Here is a 17015-nt window from a genome sequence, read left to right on the forward strand (position 1 = left end):
TTAACCAAGGCTTCAAAAACCAGGTTGAGGAGAGCAGAAGGCCAACGTTAGAGTCCTGTTTTGAGTCAGAAAGCCGCCGAGGCAGGGTAACAGTTGGTGAGCACGCCACCACCTCTGTCTGGAGGAGGAGGAGGAAGTTTATGCAGAAAGGCGTAGAAATAAGTTACTCTGTGTAGACTTCTGTATAGAAGAGGACACCTGTTAAGCAGGAGTTTGTGGAGATATTTAACGTTTAGAAAATGTGGAGAGTTTGCTGTGACAATTTTTTTGCAACAAAAGGTAACGGCACAGAGATTACAGTACTGCTTCCTTAGGTTGTGTCAGTGTGAGTGTGTGTGTGTCTGTGTGTCTGTGTGTCTGTGTGTGTTTATGACACAGCAAGAAACAGAAAGAGAGAAAGAAAAAGGGAGAAAGAGTGTTTCCTCTGCTTTCACACACAGGCCAAATGTTATGACATAGCACATTCACAGGATCTGAAACAGCCTTCCTGTATGACATCATTAAACCACGCCTTTTGTAATACTTAATTTTTTTCAATTAACTTTGCTTACAGCAGGAAGGCTTTCCCGCCTGAGTGGTATAGTTTTCTCTGAAAGAGGACGGATTGTTTTCCTAAGCAGGCCTAAAAACAAAACAGTGGTACAGATGATAAATCTAAATTAAAAAGTCAAACATACAACTAAGAACAAATCCAAGCAGGTTTTTATTTCATTCATGAAGGTAGTATATGTAGTCATCCATTGTTATCTTAGTGGTTACTGGACCTTCAAATCTACTGAAATATTTCTAACCATCCATAAATCATAACCGACAATCAGACTGTGAAAGCAGAATTGTGTTGAGTTAACCTCCACAAACAAGTAGACATCAGAGTGTACATCAGACTGCTATGCCCACTTCCCCTTTGGGGAAAACATGGACTAAAGCAAACCACAGCCCATGCCCTGGTGGTTTACACTGTTTTGTGCAGGGTGAGAGCGGAGGCCAACTCACATTGGCATCTAGTATATATAAACGGGGTTAGCCACTAACTGCTAGCAGGCCAGCCAGACGGCCAGAAAAACAACATTTGCCATCTCATAAGATCGGCTATCTATTCTAAACACGCTGCTGCCGTCATAGCAGAGCGCTGTAAGTGGTACCTGTGTGGATGTTTTGTTCTGAACTCTGTAAAGCTGCAGGATGTGGTACTGCAAACTGCGATAGGCCATGATCTAATGGTGCAGACATGCAATGTGTAAAATGCACTGATTTGCTCTGCAGCTTGTTTTGGGGTGTAAATTCATAGGTGTTTTCAGCCCAAGTGCAATGTGCACACTATATGGCATGGCTGAAAGGCAGATTTACATGGTAATTATGATTGCAACAGTTCAATCATATTATTGTCTAACAAGCAAGAAAATGTATATGGTGCTTCAGTGTTTTATATTTCTGTAGTATAACTATCAAGCTAAATACTAATTCCTTTCCACCCCTCCGTCCTTCGCGAGTGTCAGGCCACACCAAGATGTGGTGAGTCGTGTCGCTCAGTCTGAGTGCTAACAGTCACAAAACACAAGGATTCAAGGGGCTGAGTAAGAGTCATCTGTTTTGTGTGTCTGTCTTTCTGTCTGGCGTCTCCACGTACCTGTTTACTGCCGCCTGCTGCGCCCAGCAGGATACACGTACTAGGGAACCAGATTGGCACTTTGGAGGGGGGATGGGGTGTGAAGCATCGTTACATAAAGTTGATATCATGGAGACTTTGATGCTGTATATATCAATATCACGAACACAGCAAGATCTCTCTCAGAAAACTAAGAACTCGTTAGAATATCTCAGACCTACCAGCCCTGAATACTGATCACTTAATACTTCTAAAGCTATTGCAATGTGCAATCAACAGGTCACACTGATAAGTTAAAGCAAAAAAAAAGCTCTATTTTTACTTTAATAAACAATATAGTCCAGATATATTCTACACTTTTCTCCCAAAAGAAACACCAGAAACGAGTTGTTGCAGAAAGTTCCCCAAAGAGACATATGTCTTCATTCAAGAGACAAATCCCTTTTGTGGTTGTAGTAGTTATGACTCTCGTCTGTCGGCAGAAAAGGTTGGAGTCAGGTGACTTCCTATGGAGTGACAAAGTCTGCGTAAGTAGGTCGAAGTTGATAGATGGGTCTTTCAAATGATAGGCAGATGTTTTAAACAGACAGTACTATCCCTTTACCACCAAAATTCGCACAAGTTCGTGGGTTTTTTAAATACAGGAGAACTCACTAAAAATAGGTGGTAGACTCCTTTCCCATTGCCAGCAGACTAGTGCCATGTACACGGTTCTGCAGCAGATGAGCATACCTTTCTGTTTATTTTTTTACTGGTGTGTCACATTTGACATTGTGGATAGGCCTGAAAACAGGTTAGCAAACAGTGGAAAGCAGCATGGAGGCCTGTATAAATGTTATGGTGATTACATTGTTTTGTATATCTCCTACTTATTCAGTCTTTCTTTCAAACTTGGCGCAGACTAATTTGGAAAGATGTTTGAGCGCTGCTTGGGCAGAGACAGATAACATTTTGTGGTGGTGCATCATTGCATCTCACTAGTAAAGAGGCCAAAATTAGCGCATTCACACAGGTGTTGTATTTAGGGACCTAAGCGTTGTGTTTAACCTCAACCACATAATTTTTGTGGCTTAACTTAACCAAACCTTAAATGTATACTATGCAGGAATTGTTGCTTACTGCTTGTTAACATAATATTCAGACTCCCTCCGCTGTTTGTACGTACACTGCAGGCTAGTATTGTAGAAACATAGCATTCGTGTAATGGTAAAAATAACACTTAAGCAAGCTAATTAATGTAAACACCCGCACCTATCGGTCCAACACATAACAGACCAACTCTGTGCCGATCGTCATCCCCCTACTCTCCTTCAGTGCTTGCCAGCAAAAGTAAAGGTGAAAGCCACCCCCGGACTTATTCACGTTTCGGAACTAGCTTTGTCCGCCTGGCATTTTGTTTTACTATATTTGCTTTTTTCAGCGCTAAGTCTGTGATTTTTGTAGCTTCCTTTTGGATGCATGCTGCTACTACATAGCAAAGTCCCGATATCACCCGAAAATGCAGGCAGAGGGTAGAGTATCTGCAGATAAATACACCGCCACATACTTCTAGTCAGTCATAAATGATGATTGAGAGGGATTACTTCTGTATTTGTCTATTCCTTCTTTTTTTTTTTTTTTTAGGAAAATCCTGCATAGTATGCCTTCAACCAGCATTGTCACTTTATAAAATAGATTTATTTTTCAACAGTGGCTTCATGAACAAATTGAGTATTTTGTTGTTGAATTTGGAGGACTTGTTGGGATAACGGCCCACATTTTCTCACAGTCTCTCTTGGACGGCATTCATATTGTTTCAGTCATTTGTACACATCAAAAATGGCAGAAGTAGTTGTGTTCAGAATGAAAAAAAGAACTGGAGAGAAAAGTTCACAACAGGTTTAAAATTATGTGGCAGTGTGTAGAAAATACCGTGGAAAAAGGGTGCAGGGAAGTACTTATCAGACCTTCCCTGGATTAATAACTGTAGAGATCCCGACTCGTGCCCTTTACCCTGGTGTGTCGGAGGCCAGGTGTGGCCTGGTGTGGGAGAGGAGCAGGAAAGGGAGGCAATCATCCCCCCACAGTCCAGAGATAGAGCATCGCAGCAGCCTCCCAGTTCTACACCCACTGTCTCCAGTCCAAGGACGGAGACAGACACACACAGACGCAGTGTTGCTTAAACACAAAGGGAGACAGGCGTGTGCGCAAACCTACTGTACTCTCTGCCTCGCTCAATCAGAGAGACACACACCTATCTGTCAGGTCATTAGAACTCACCTTGGAGCATGCCATTCGGATGAGTGAGGTGAGGGCGTTTCCTTTCTGCTGACCTGTCTGTTCGTTCTTTAACTTTCTCTTGTTTTGTCTTCTTTTCAAACATCCTAATCAGTATCGGAAGCTTTGCCAGAAGGGAGGTAAAGTACACAAGCTGCATATTTAGAGCTGAGAGTACTGAAGTAGGCAGAGTCGCTGTGTTTCACAGGTGGCGTTGTATGAACTCACTGCTGTGTGTGAGGATAACTTGAATGTCTGTGGCGATGTTTGTCGAAGGCAAATATAATTATTCTTTATGTTTAAGGCCACTTTTATTATATGGTAATTTATTCTGGATCCAAAAAACTGCAAACTAAATGTACAAGGAGTCAAAGCTCCCAACCACCACTTCCACGTTGCTGCCTCTGAATGTATTCCAGTATTGTGCTGTGTTCATTTGATTTGCTTGGTGTGAATATTTGTGTCTGCGTGTTGGGAGGGTCGTGGGGTGAATGAGGACAACTCCTTATGGTGATAACGAGAAGGAGGCCAGCCTTGGCGGGACAGCCTCTGTCTGCCCTCAGGTAGTGTGTGTGTGTGTATGCGTGTTTGTGTGTGTGCGCGCATGTGTATGTGTGTGTGTGTCAGCAGGAGAGCCCTCGGGCACTCTGGCACCTCCTAATTAAAACCAGTCAGGCTGCAGGGCAGGGGAGACAGATGCCTGTCATGACACACACATACATACATTCGCACACACATGCACAAGGTCTGCGGACCACATTCGACTACATGCACACTCACAGAAACACAAGTGTGATGCGTAGGTCAGCTATTTTTGGACCCAATCTTATCCCACCCACTCAGGTATCACACAGGTAACTAATCTGTATCTGACCCAAATGACAAAAGAGGAGCTGTGAAATCAACAGAGCAGTAACATAATTCATGCTAATAAGGCTGCTAAAAATCCAACACAAAGAATATTTTGACATACATGAATGTTTTTGTTACCTGACTGGAGTTTCATGAGTGAATCTATTACTTTTTTTCCAAAAGTTAGCCTTAGGTTAAAACAAATTTGGCTAATTTGGTTTAAAAAATCAGCCAATGAACTCTCATTAGTTTTACCTGAAACCTGCTGGAGTATGGCCAACTTGCTCACCAGTGACACACACCAAGTGTGCCTCACACTCACACACACTCTCTCACATGCAGTCGTGACCCGTAGTAGCTTCCAGATTGACACATCTCTCTTTCTCCCCAGCACAGAATGAGACATAATTGTGCTGAATGTCTGTTACCTGCAGAGTCTGTCACATTTTATCTCTGTTCCCCCATGTACGGCCCAGAGCTGCAGGCGACCACATATAGTACTTAGCAGGCTAACTGCTGTTTGTCTGGGGTGGGTGGGTGGATCAAGGCATGCTGCTCTCCTTTCTCTCCCAGTGATTAGATAGCATAAGCAGGCCAGCTAGCCTAACCCACACACTCATGTCTCTAAAACTGCCATCCAGCCCCGCTTTCTCTCTCGCTGCCTCTCACACACAGGTGGGTGGACCCACTTATTCAACCCAGATCTTTCTTTTAGACATTATGAAATCGTGCTCTTTTTTTTTTTTTATCCTTTCTTCTTTTCTTCATCCAACACCCTGATGCTGAATGACATTCGACTCTGTTTCCTGCAGATCTGTTTATACAAAGTAGGGCTTTAATTTTCTAATTTACCAGGTGATAATTTTACTCTATTGCCAAGCCTGAGAATCATGTCTCTTTGCACTTGTCACTCGGCAGAGGCTAGGTGGGTTGCCAGTGGTTACAGGGCCCTATTTTCTATTATCTAGGTAACATTCAGGAAACACCCACAATTTGTATGTAAAATGCTTCATTGCACAAGCACAATACTAACCGTGGCCACCACTGACATTTCAGATGTTGAGAAGTATGACAAATATTTCTCTGATGACTTTGACCCTGCTGGGTGATTCAAAAACCTCCACAAGAAACATTTCCATTGTGGTTTAGTGAAGATAATGCCATCAGTGCTCTAGTGTTGAAAGGAATTCATGACATAAATAAATGAAAAGTTAAAAGTGAATGTGCCTCAACAGCTGCTGTCATGTTGCAGTTAATTAGGTACGGCCCAGGACTTTTAGGGACCCTAAGCAGGATTTGGTTTTGGGGTTCCCCTCATGGTAACATGTTGCCAGTTCACATGATACATACAAATTACACATATGAAATCATGTGCTGCAGTGCTTGCAAACTGTCAAATAGCGTGTGAGGCTATTGTTTGTGTTGACTTTCCTGCCTAACTTATACTATATAATACTATTGCATTTTATTTATTTATTTATTTATTTTTACTACAGAATCATGGCAGCGCTTGTTTTGTAGGGGACAGGAAGTTACTTAGCCTACCTACTGTCTATTTCATCTGTCTCTCAGCTAATTGTTTTGTTTAGGAAGTTCAACATTTATTTCATTATTGTCTTTTGTTCATTAAAAAAGTATATTTTCCAGGGGGCCCCTAGAGGCCAGGGGGCTTATACGGCTTAATGGTTAGGGCCAGCTCTGCAGTTAAGTAAGACTTTAAAATAAAAAAAAACAACAACCTCAAAACCACAGTTATATACTAATGCAAATAAATAATTCTTTCAGGGATTTGTATGCAAATTAAGAATAATATAAACAAATTTTATGCTGCAGTTTCTGATAACCTGCCACAAAGTTAGTTTGGGGCGCAAAAGTGCTCCCAGGCGATGTAGCTGTTAGTATTTGATTATGATCAATCATTTTACTAAAGAAAAATACTGACAAGTGATGAAATCAGCAGCAGGGACAGAAGGAGACAAAAAAAGAGGAGAATGGTGGAAATGGAGAAATTGTAAACGGAAAGAAAGAATATAGCTTGAAAAGCGGAGAGGGTGCGATCGAGCCGACCTCTGGGAGTGCGAGTGCCTGCCTCCCTGGCTGCTTTGTCGTTTGAGCCAGGCGCTGTGTTTCGTGAGGAACGCAAAAGTACACAAATCCCACAGAAGGAGCTTTTTTGGCAGGGCTCGGGCCTCCCACCCACGGCAGCCTCTTCAAGCCTCCTCCCATCCTCTATTCATCTGTGAGGGGCGGCTTACTCACCCAGCCCAACTCCACACACACAACAAAACCTGGACCTCGATCCTACGGAGGAGGGCGGACACGCACACATGCACACACAAACAGCTACACAGCTATTGTGTACATACAAACTCACATGCGTGCGTTAACTTGAACTCTGGGGGTATTTGAGGGTAGCTGATTAGATGTCATTGGCAGAGATAACAATCTGTCTTAGCTGCATGAGCCGGGTTTGAAAGACAACTGTGACAAGATGACATCTGTGTCATGGGAGGTTAAAATCAGATTGTGTGTCCCCGTGTAAATGCTGTTACACGGGCATGCCTACACGCTGTCAGGTGGGAAGAAGGCGTGTGGACTCATTCACTCTGTCAGTCTCATAATGAACACATTGCATTGCTTTGCAATTACGAAGCCACGTCCTCATTCACTCGACACACTCATCCAGGACATCTCAAGTTTCTCAATCAAGTACTTCTGCACTGTCCCACACTTTTACATTACAGGATGCATTTTTGTAGAAATACAAGATCAGATCCTTTACACTGAATATTGGCTTATCATATCATACAGCACGCTATAGATAAGACTGTACAAACATGAATGAAATGTGCCTCAGGCAAAGTTTGTTAAACACACCGATGTAAGAGAGGCCCTGGTACAAGGATCAGGTTCAGTTGAGTTAATCCTTGAGAGAGATAGAGGCAGACGGAGGGCTGTAGTTGGGGTGTGTGACGAGAGTAGGTGTGGTAGTGTCTACTAGACTTTATCCCCATCTAACCGCCACTGTGACAGGAAGAGAGCTCTATAGGTTTTGCTTGTGTGTGTTTTTTTTTTCATTAATGATGAATGATGATGAAGGTTTCAGACTGAAGCTTGTCCTTTACATGCTGCTTTGAAGTATTTTTTATTTTTTTCAAGGAAAATGCAGCTTTTCATTCAGTTTTGTTACCTTGCAGTTATACATTGGCGAGAATTGGAGAGAATATGCTTTGAGGTCACTACATTTTCTTTTCTAGTTTTTAATGACCCAACCATTACCCCTCGCGTGTTTGAGTGTGCCTGTATACGACTTTTAGTACCATAGCTATAGATCTCAGGGGGGATGCAGGAGACACGTCCACGTCATATTTTAGAACATGTGATTTTGTCCCCCCCAATGAGAGTGAAAGTAGAAGAGGACTTTTATTTTGCCAAAATTAAAGACATTTACACCATAAACTGATGCATAAAAGGCACAAATTAGTACATAAAACTCACCAGACTGCAGGAAATTAAGTGTTTGACATTTAAAATTATCTGGTGAAGGACCACCAAACCCTCCACTTGTGTACCCCAAATGTTGAAACATAACCTACACCCCTGTGTGGTTCATCAGCTAAGAAGCTGTGTTAATTACATTTTTACCACTTTTTAGACCATAACTGCAAACTGAAATGGTTTGTGGATAAATGAAATTAGCTTACATAACATTTCAAAAGAGTAGTCATCACCAGTTTCTTTGAAATTAACCACAAACCCTCAAGGCAACATCATTTGTACTAACTGGAAAATGTGGCATGACATAGAGCAAATTCTGATAATTCTGTTAATCATTTATTACACAGGGGGGACACAGTGGACATGCCCCCCTCAATATTTAGGAGATGGGCATTTGTCCCCCCAATAAAAACTTGAAATCAACAGAGGTCATTTTATGACGACATTAAAGACATTTCCTCCGTAAACTGATGCATTAAAACTCACCAGAATGAAGAAAATTAAGTGTCTGACGCTCGACCCTCTTTTACATGTTCAAATGAAACCTACGCCCTCCAAACAGTGCATAGAATCACCTTTAATAATACTGTTAAAGGTTAACAGTTACTCATGCGATTTGATGGGTGGGGGGGTCACAGACAGGAAAAGTGAAATAATCTTGAATGTCACACCTCTGCGCCCACATGTGTTGCGCATAGAAGCAGCTTTGATCACTAACTGATGAATGAATTTTAAGATTGTTTCCCGGAGGGCAGATGTCATCTTGTTTGTCAGATAGTTTATCACTGCCATGTCAATTAGGAGATGTTGCATGTTTAACATATTGCGTTAAATCCGCTGAGGCAGGTTCTTGATGACGGAGTCGTAATAATGACAAGGAAAGCTATCGTATAGAGATCCAAATCATGCACAGTAAGTCATCATGTAGTTTTACCAGCTGCTGCTGTAATAACAAGAATAAGTAAAAAAGTGATATCAGTCTTTCAATCTGTTCCAGCTTTGTCATGCTTTCACTTGCTTCCTCCTCAGTGTCTGGCTGTTTTGTGGAGGGGGAGGCTTTCATTGTGAGCACATCTGTTGCAAGACACACACACACGCGCACACATACACATGGGAAATTTTCTGTACCACACAGAGAAAACTGGACATACCTTTTTTTAACTGTATGTCCTATTATAAAAAGTTTGAGACGTGGAACAATTTACAACTTAAAATGGGAACACAGGGGAACCTGATTCTACAAAAGGTCAGCCATCCTTTAGTCTGATTCTGGTGCTCAGTGGGTAGCCGGCAGCTCTTCCATGCTTTGAAATTTTGCCACAACACAGAAATTATGTACCTGAAATTTGTACCTCCCGTTATGACTTTTTTAGGATACTGGTATGCAAAATTGAAGTACTGTACAACGAAGAATTAAAAAAGAAGGGGGAAAGAGACAGTAAGATGTTACTGACCTTTTAAGAAGAGAAGTTTTGATTTCAGTTCCTCTCTCGTGTACTCAGTCCCTGTCAGGAAGCTCAACACTGTCTCAGTGCTGGCTGACTTGTGAAAGTGAGAGCAGGCGAGATAGAGAGTCAAATTTGCTCTGAAGGTGTGTCGGTGATTTGGGGGAGTGAAAAGGTACCGTTCCACGAAACGGTTATCTAAGAAACACAACAAAACAAAAACTGCTACACCCACCAGCCTCAGCCAACACCCCTCCCTCCCCCTAAACCAAAAGTATTTGGCAGCGTTCCCTACAAGTCCACCTGTGCTTAGGGGAGGGGAGTGACACGCACTCACACTGACTGGGCCAAGCCTAAAAACCTGCTTGCATGCTTGGACTGCGTGGTATGGTTATGGCTGGGGATAGGCAGAGCTGAGCTGTGGTGCTGGGGCTTGAGGACAGAGAGGGTGGAGGGTTGCTGTTAGGTCTAACCAGGGCCTGAAGGTCTGGAACCAGTGATGAGGCTGGAGAGTTGGAGCAAATGCCAAGCCAGTAGCAAGAACTCGAAGCACTGAGACGGGTCATAAAACAGCCAAACTGAGGCTGATGTGCAGCTGGATGACTGCGCTGAAATTACAAACATAGGAGAGGAAAAAATTGGGGAAGAGGTTGTTGTAGTATAATGCAGGGTTGAACCAGTGGGTTGGTCTTTGCCTGTGCCAAACAGGAGCTAGAGGGGTTCATATCAGGTGTCAAACAAAAGACATATCAGGGGAGAAATGAAAAGAGTCGAAGAAAGGTTTGTGTGATAGAGAGTTGGTGACAGTATCTGAGTGTATCTGGGTGTGTGCTTCACTGTACCAGCTCGTACCTGGCAAGACGTAAGAACTATTGTGCTGTTCTGAAGCCTATAATGCAGCGTAATGGGAATATAATAAGAGGGTGTAATCAGTGATGTAAATGCTGCTGAAATTGTCAGGAGATATGAGAGCAGTAGACACCATGGGGTCTAATGATTCTCTGAATAAAGGTTGTGATTTTTGTGACATTTGGTCAGTAATGGAAAACATTAAAGTGAAAAATATCTACTGTTTTCTTTAGCAATGAGTAAGGGTGTATTTATTTCCATTTTAAAACTGAATTATGAAAAATTTATGCTTGTGAAAAACAATCCAACAACAAATTTAAAGCATCTATTATCAATATTTTTGTAACAACGTATCAAATGACAATGTCATTAAAATTCTGTCCACACAACCTTTATTTCACACAGTAACTCCAAAAGCGTGCTGGTGTTAGCTTTCTTTCACAGTCTCCCCTTGTATACTTAAGTATACAACCTTCCTTTTTCAAACATTGACTGGAAATCTCATCACTGTTGATTCTCCTTTGATATTTGATAATGTACGAAGGAGCTCACTCAAAAATACGACTGATGCCCTGGACCATAGACTGTATATAAAGATGGTCAACGTGTCTCCGCTTCCTCACAGTGTACAAAAATGAAGCCAAAATATCCCGCATATGGTGGCTGCCATTTTGCGCTGGTGATGTCATTTGGAGCCGACTGGCACAAATACTTGTCAATCATGACGTCCATTTGGCTAACTAAGTCAAAGTTATTGGAAAAACGAAAACCTGAACGTACAGCAGCGTGATAAGAACTAACTAAAATGACAGGAACCATCTTTGAGAAAATTATTTGATGTGTACTTTGGGGTTTTTAGTTTGGCCCATGTCCCATTCATGAACACAGAGAGGGCAGAGTTTATGATGTATACTGCAGCCAGCCACCAGGGTGCGATTGAGATGTTTTGGCTTCAGTTTTGGGGAGCTGTCATGTCGTCCACTTTTACTATATAGTTTATGTTTTAGACATGCAAAAATTTTCACTTCTCATCGACAACAATCTCACTTTGAAATTTGTCTCACCATCTGCTCACCACTGTTTCTGGCAGACTTTAAACCACAGGTGCTGAGGTGGACCAAATAATACTGGACCCAAAAAACAGCTCCATTCATCAATGAAGTGGTGCAGCGATACTATACTACAATAACAATAACAATAACAATAACTTTAAGTGTAGTCATTAGACAAAGCAGTGCAAACAAAGCACAAACAAATCGGTAGCACACCATTGCTGGCACATGCTCATTACAGAAAGTAAAAATGGGCATGTGCGATTTAGGGAGTTGAAATCATTTCGCAAACACTTGAAGCATTTAAGTGTTCCAAAACTGTGTTTGCATGTGGATGAGAGGCCAAAATGTAGAGGAAAATATCAGTTTTCACAAAATATCTGTATACATGTAGACAGGGCCTTAAGGTCAATGGTGCTTTGAGCGAATGTCAACATGCCAACATGCTCACAGTGACAGTGCTAACATGCTGATATTAAACAGGTATGTTTATCATGTTGTTTAGTTTGTTAGCATGCTAACATTTGCTAATTAGCACTAAACACAAGGTACAGCTGAGGCTGACTGGAATGTCATTAGTTTTGTACTGTAGGTAGTTTGTGAGCTGGCAATAGAGGAGGCAGGCATCAAACACAGGTTTCTTGGATGTGATACATACAGGATACAAATACAAGAATTCATCTGGCAGGATTGCTCAACTTAAGCTTGAGCTTTGAGTTCCAGGATAGGTAGTTACAAGTTTCCCAAGCCACGAGCCAAGCCATGAACAGATAGATCAGAGTTTGGAACCAGCTAAAATTAGGCCTTGGCACATACCAATATGAGTTACGATTACAATTAGCCCTGCCCTCTTTTCTAGATTTGTCTTTTGCAGGATCTTAGAGCCCAGCTTAAGTATGTGTGCTGTCCTGTACAGTGACTCCACAGTCAAATTGTTATTTGTACTGAGTCACACAAGGTCACAACAGGGCAAAGATGTAAGTGTTAAACATGCAACATCGTGCTTTTCAGTCTGTGCAGCAAGATCTTTTTTTTTTTCCACGGGGGGTGGGGGGAGGTCTGAAACCTAGATAATCCACAGTGAAGTCAGTTTAATGCAGGAAAAGTAACTTGCAATCGTGCATTGTAAAACCAAATGTATAGTTCTCAGTAGTACTCAAACTGCAACATGACCTCATCCCTACTTGTCATATTTTGATGCTTGGGCGGTTATAATGAAGTCGGGGGCAGCCTTTTGCGTTGAATCTTGATGCGGAAAATGTTGGCAGATCTTTTTGCCGAAGGGCTTGGCAGTTAACCGTGAGGGTTTGTTGGTTAAGTTTAGGCAACAAAATTACTTGTTTAGGATTTGGAAAGGATCATGGTTGAGTGTTCCAAAGTGTGAAGCAGAACAAAAGAAATTTAACTGAAAATAATAGAACTGTGTATCAGTTCACGAAAGTACATGAATTCTCCCAAAGACCTAAGAGTTTGACATTTTAGGGAGTACGCTAATTTGCTTCCTTGCCGAGAATTAGATGAGAAGATTTATACCACTCTCTTATCTAGATATAAAGAAAAGCGAGGAAAATGTTAGCTTAGCTTAGCATGAGGATTGGAAATGGGGAAAATCTGCCTATGAGCACCTCTGAAGCTAACTAATTAATGCTTCATAGCTCATGTTTAATTTGTACAAAAAACAAAGTGTAAAAATGACAGTTTGTGGTTGTTAATTACTAAGCTTTTGAGGCGCTGGTAGGCAGATTTTGTCACCTTTGGACAGAGCCAGGTTAGCTGTTTCCTCCTGTCTCCAGTCTTTATGCTAACCTAAGCTAACCAGCTGCTGGCTGTATGTTGAGCTTTTTCTGTACGCCAGATGAGTCCCATGAGTAATATGTTTTTCCTCAGTTGGCAGCAGTACGATTAGTATTCTGTCTTTAAATATATGAAATAATGCATTTTTTGAATAAACTGCATTTAGTACCCCAGAGTAGCCCAGAGGGAATAATCTGTAAGATTTCTGCAAGGCACATATACAAGGCCTTTACAATTAAGGTTTAAATTACTATAAAGTTCACGCAAAGTCCAAACATGAATCTTTGAGATTATCCTGAACTTCCTCTCATACTGTACCTGCATAGAACAACATGATGAGGTGGTTGGTAGTCATTAGCATAAATCCGTTGGCAAGGTTTACCACCCTGTTAATTACTGGGGCCTCACAGAAACTTAAGCAAGAGGAGACACATCAAGGGCAGAGCAGCAGAGCAGAGGCAGACTTTTGTGATTTTTGAATTCCTAGCAAAATTAAAAGTGAATAATCTTGTGCAAATTCTGTTTTTGTATAAACAGATTTTCTCCATGGCATGCATAAATATTACCTCCAAAACTGATCAGTGTTTTTAATTTAGTCTCTGAGTGTGTCTGCTAATCTGGTGATTTTTTTGTACATAAAGCTAGGGTCCTGTGTACAAGACTGCCCCCTTTGAATACAATAAAGAAAAAGGCTGACAGTACACAAAGCAACAACTCTAAGTTACACCCACATGCTTCTGTCGCTTTCATTCTGCCACCTGTGGAGTGGGTGTGACCATCCCATCCACAAAATCTGTCAGATAGACCTGTTTCTGCTCACGGGCCATGTTTTGGGTGATGGAATCTGTTTTATGAATAGCTTTTGTTGTGTTGTGAAATGTGTTATGCTGTAGGCTCTTCTCTCCCCACGCAGTAGATGTGGTTATATGGACAATCATGAAGTGGTGGTCACTTTGTACTGTGCTCTGACAGAGACATGTGAAAGCCAGTTATGCTGATAGATCAAGAGCAAGACAAAAACGTTTTTGTCTTTGTGTTATGTTAAAGAAGATTGGTGAAGTTCTGGCTTTGGTCAGGTTTGGTTTTTTTGATTTCCTAGAATAAAATGGTCAATTCGTTTAGCATCCACCCAAAGGGTTATCATAAAATTATGATCATACATTAAATTCTGTAAGGACCGTATTACGGTATAAATATTGCACTAAATATGTCATCAGAAAGGAGAGAAGCTGAAAAAACCCACACATACACACAGAAACGTGACACTAGAGTTATGTAATTTTGATTTTTTTAATAATGAGGATGAATTACATTGAAATACTAAGTACGTTTTAAAACGTGTGTAACACACCAACCATTGTGTAATCGTGCTACGTTTTTTCAGCTACTGTATATAAATTGCTGTGAAGTTCTAAAGCCACTGCTTTTATTCATAGATTGATCGATTGGTATTGTCAGTGCAGATTTTGAACAATGCAAAAATGCACAAAGCAACAAATCAACAGAGACGTTCTGTACATCACTACTACAAAAGCAGGACCGAATCCAACTCGTGTAATTATTTAAAAAGTCCCATGGAATGAAAAAGTAATTTTCCATTGTTCTTCAATCTCTTCAGCATGCCGCACATATATATGTCAACTCCTCTCTCTCCCTCTAAAAAGTAAAAATTTGGTCCATCAAGCTAACTAGAACTAGAGGCAGTAACGTGGGTCAGAGGTGTGTAGGTGTGTGTGGGAGGTATCAGTTTGCAAAATCTCCAACATTATTCGCAGCTCTCTTTGCTTCCAATGGTTCGAACATATGTGGCCTGACGCCTGAGATACAAACATGCACCACCTCATTGTCCTGTTCCACCTCCTCTGTGAGTGTGTGTGTTGGGGGGGTGGGAGGGGTGGGGTACAAAACAAATGATTGTCAGTAGTAATCCAGTTTTCAGGCTTTGTCCTGCCTGATTTTGGATGCTCAGGTCCCTCTTAGTGTTACAGCACATCCCCATGACCCTCTGTAGGACTCAAGCAGTTATTTGGCATTGCCCCTTTTCTTCAAGGGGTTATCACCCTACCTGGATTTACTTTATTTTGATTTAAGGTACTATAATATAGGCTTTGGTTGTCGCTTGTGAGACTAACTATCCAAACTAGATTAGGAAGTGCAGTTCAAGTCTTAACTGTTTGTGCTATTAGCAGATGGTGGACACACAGAAAAGACCTGAGCACACACCCAGGGGTGTGAGTGTTTGTGACAGTTGGTTAAGAAAGGTGTACGTCAGTTTAGGGGCTAGCACACCATAATTCGTCAGTCATTCAAAACATGTCACAAAGAAATCTTCCCATAGATGCAGTAAATGGGCCACTGTGATAATCATAGAACCAGTTAGACATGCCTTCCTGAAACAGAAGTGGGGAGGAAGCCAACATTTCTCAAAAGAAAGAGGTGAAGACAGAGAAAGACAAAGGCGAGGATGAAAGAGAGACTTAAAGAGCTCAACTGAGGAACACTGTCTAAACACTGTAGATATTGAAATGAATTACTTTGACCAGCAAAAGTTGCAGAAAGTTGCACAGATTCTTCACCTTACGTTTTGCCAAAGGAAACAAGAATATTTTGGGAGAAAGGGATCATGGCACATAAATGTGGCAACACAAACAAAAGAGAAAGCACAAGTGAACATTGTGTTTCCAGAGCACAACAGGCACTCCTCAAACTCTGCTTTGTTTTCTGTGGCAATATTTACTACCTGCTACTTTCCAGCCAATAATACAGCACAGTTCAAACCTTTGAATTTAAAGTCTTCAAGTTCCTTCATCTCTTATTTAAAGACCTGGGTATTGGAAAAGTGGCTAATTTGAACTTATACGATCATAAAATCATGCACAATTGCAATGTGACTTACGATAAAAGGTGTAAACTCCATGTGATTGTCGCCATTGTCCATCTATTTCCAAATCAGACTCAGAACATCCTCAGTGAAAGCTAAAGAGGATGTTTCTGTCACCTGGCCTTGAGTAGTTAGCTCGTTGAATATGAACTGGGGTCCCTGAAAATCAGAGACTTTATCAGTATGCACTGGCTGAAGGTACTTCATTGAACACATTAACTAGTGGAAAATAAGTTTCCACATTTTCTGCTTTAATCAATGCTGTTGAGACTAAGTTAAGGAGGGAAGTCATTTACAACCTGATCTTGTTCCAGCAAGACTGTGAGTTGCAATTAAACAGTGGAACCAGAAGACATCTAGACATAGTTCAAGGTGGTCAAGACCAGTTCTTTTTTAAACTGATGTTTTAATATGATTACACTATACCCTCTTCACGATTCTCTGTCAGATGGAGAATAATCTCTCATAAAAGCGTCTCAGTATGTAGCCTACCAAAGAACGTCTTGCTCAACTGAAATTCTGTTCAACCAACTGATTGCTTGACAGGGGAAAAAAAATCTATGTTGTCGCTAGATTAACTAAATCGTCTTAAAGGGCCAGTGTGTAAAATGGGTTGAAAACAGTGACATCAATGGTCAAATTCTAGATTGCAGGGCTCACTCGCTCACCCCTCCCGTCGGGTAAATGACGGTGGCCTCGTAGGGACAAAAAGCCTTGCGCACGAGTTTTTCAGGAGTAGGTCTATCTAGCGACGAGGTGAATATTTATTTAGAAATCTAAAC

This window comes from Epinephelus moara, chromosome 9 (genome assembly GCF_006386435.1).
Source record: "Epinephelus moara isolate mb chromosome 9, YSFRI_EMoa_1.0, whole genome shotgun sequence".
In the NCBI taxonomy this organism is placed as follows: Eukaryota; Metazoa; Chordata; class Actinopteri; order Perciformes; family Serranidae; genus Epinephelus; species Epinephelus moara.